We start from the raw sequence: 3,410 nt of genomic DNA on the forward strand, positions 1-3,410 counted from the left end.
AAAGAATACAACCCTGGCACACACCTTTCCTGATTTTAAACCATTCTGTATTTCTACTCCCCAAAATCAGGGACTTAAATTTTTCCTTACAATCACTATTTTGATGATAAGGACCCCTAGAAATTAATTTGTATTGTTTTTGCTTAATGTTAAAATTATCCTGTATGGGCTCATTATTACATATAATGGTCTCAGAGATATTGCAGATTTGGTTCCAGACAATAGCGCTAAAGAGAGTCACACATTTTTGTTTGTTTGTTTGTTTCCCTGCACATATAAAAACTGTTTATAACATACTATTGTCTATTAAGCATGTAATTTACTATTGTTGGTTAGTACTGTCAAGTTGATTCTGACTCATAGCAACCCTGTTTAGGGGTTTGAAGAGCAACTGATGTGTTTGAACTGCCAACCTTGATTTTTACAATACAATGCTGATCCTACAGCACCACACCAGGGGTCCTAAATATGCAATAGCATTATGAAAAGTTTAAAATAGTGGTGAGAATTACCAAAATGTACACACGATGTTGAAAAAATCATGCCAATTTTTTACTTGCTTGATGCAGTTTCCACAAACTTTCAATTTGCAAAAAACACAATATCTGCAAAACACAATAAGATGAGGTAAAATCAAATGAGGTATGCCTGTATACAGTGTTTTTTACAACAGAGAAAATATCTTGCACTGCCACTCTAACAAAACTTTCAGGTTATATTCATTTCAACAAATAAATTGGAATGGCTTTTGGCTAGGTGTAACCAGGGACTATATTTTAGACAAGATCGAGTTTCTCCTCTGCTGCTCTTTAAATGAAGCACTCACTGATTTTCTTCTGCTTCTAATGTATACTCACCTGTGTGATAACAGCTTTGCTTTCAATTCCAAACCAAGAATTAACTGTCCTAAAAGTTATGAAAGGTTTCAAAATCCAAGTGTTGAAATCCTAATAATGAAATTTCAGAGACTTGGACAAAAGAATGTGATTTGGGAGAAAGGAATAGTGTTCATTGCCTGTGGATCAATCTCTATGTGCACATTGATCTATCAGGACATGTGTTAAACTGGTCTGTCACGTAGGCTGAGAGTACCATACAAAGGCTGAAATGGGGACCACCCAAGCACCTCCCGGACACGTTGCTATCCTTCCCTATTCAGGATACTATACTTTCCGTGCCATGCAAAATGTGCCCTGAGTGTCAGGCAAACTCCTTTTGTAACTAGTCAATCCATTTCTTGGCAATCAGAAAGCAAGCTGTTGAGTCTGCCAGCCTCGTCCACCTGTCATGTGTCTCGCTCCCCAAACAGCTGGTGAAAACCAATATCACGTTGAGTGCCAGATCCTGCTGTGGAGGTGGACTTGGCTGGGGAAAATTAAACACACACATGTTCATTCAAGCTTCTTCTAATTTTGCAAACACATTGTGACAAGTTGTGCACCATTCTGAGGGAAACTCAGTAAGCCTTTGGTTTTGATTATTGAAATACCTCCAGGAAGAAGAAGCTATTTTTGAGCCACATGCAGTATCTGACACTAGATTTTGTGGGGAGCCTCGTGAACCTCAATATAACGTCTGTGCGCTAAACTTCAACATACCCTGAACTGAATTCCATGCCTGGGTTAGGCTAACCCTCCTAGCAGCAGGGAACCCTAAAAGGGAAACTTTTCCCAGGCAGAACCCAGCAGGGATATGATTTTCCCAGGCAGAAGTTGGAAAAAAAGATGTTTTTTCCCCTCATTTCTGACTCCATTTATCTGTAAGCCAACTATTTGACATGTTGCATTCCTCTGTTATAAATAAATCCAACGATGTGAGTCTTCCAGGTTATAATTTTACTGTCAAATATCAGGTGTCATAATCAGTATCTTGATAAAATAAATGTAAGACTCTAGAGCTATTTGGGACCATCTGTCAAAGGAGTTGGCCTGTCCTTGATGAACAGCCTGGCAAGACTAGTGCAGCCACTTTAAAAAGCAAATAACTATTAAACTCAACAACAGACTTTTTGTTTATTTTTCATAATTTTAAGTACTGCTACAAGGAAAAGAAAAAATGGCAAAGGGTAGTTACATGGAAGTTTAGTTGCTTACTATGCAGAAGTGTTCCACCACTTACTGGTAAAAATGATAAGTATGTTGTGTCTCCAACACACCCCTCCTGCACCCACCACCACTCTCCCTACTCCTGAGGCTGACTGTGTAGGATCTGTATCCTGGAGTGTCCAGGTGGCACAGTTAAGCACCTGGTTACTAGCTGAAAGTTTGGAGGTTTTAATCCACCTACAGATACCTGAGAATAAAGGGGAGGTGGTCTAGTTCTGAGAGATCACAGCCATTAAAACTCAATGGTGCACACTTTTAAATCTGACCTAGATGGGGTCAACAGAAGTCAGAATGGTCTCAATGGCAACTCATAAAATTGGTCTTTATCCAATTTTATTTATTTTAGCAAACCTGAAAGACCATTTACACATAAATATAAAGTTAAGTCAATGTGAACCCTATTTCTATTGTGTTCTAAGCTTTATCTCTAATTGTGGGGGTATGGAGAGGAAGACCTTGTTTCTTTTATCTCTGATTACTTACTCTTTGTCATATGGAAGAAAGTTCAAAATTCTTAACATTCACTCAACAAATATTTGAATAACTAACATTTTTATATAGTAAGTATAACACTAGCTGTAAGATAAGCACGGGACTGCAAACCAATAGGTCAATGGTTCAAACCCACCAGCTGCTCCTCAGTAACCCTGACTTGATGGCACTTAGCAGCAACAAAACTATTAAGGAGGAATCCTGGTGTGGCACGACAGGATAATCACTGGACTACTAACCAGAAAGTTGGAGACTCAAGTCCACCAGCAGCTTCACGAAAACCCTATACAGGGTTGCAATGAGTTGGAACTGGCTCCATGGCACTTAACAACAACAGAAATAATATAGAAGAAAGAGTAAAGCATCTATCCCAAAGGGCATAGTTGTTGTTGTTAGTGCCATCGAATCAGTTCTGACTCCTATCAACCTTGTATGGGGGTTCTGAAGCTGTAAATCTCTGTGGGAGCTGTGAAGTGGCTGGTAGGCTCCAACCTCCAAACTTGTGTTCAGTGCTTATCCTATGGATCCACCACACTCCTCAATGTTGAACCATCCTTGCATGCCTGATATGAATCCCACTTGATCGTGATCTATTATCTTTTTGATGTGTTGCTAGAGTCTGTTGGTTAGTATTTTGTTGAGAATTTTTGCATCTATGTTCATGAGGGATATTGATCTATAGTTTTCTTTCTTAGTGGCGTCCTTCCCTGGTTTTGGTATGAGGGTTGTGCTTGCTTCATAAAATGTATTAGGAAGTTTTCCATCCTCCTGTATATTTTAGAATAATTTGAGTAGAATTGGTGACAGCTCTTC

Source organism: Chrysochloris asiatica, unplaced genomic scaffold (assembly GCF_000296735.1).
Source record: "Chrysochloris asiatica unplaced genomic scaffold, ChrAsi1.0 scaffold00164, whole genome shotgun sequence".
Taxonomy (NCBI): Eukaryota; Metazoa; Chordata; class Mammalia; order Afrosoricida; family Chrysochloridae; genus Chrysochloris; species Chrysochloris asiatica.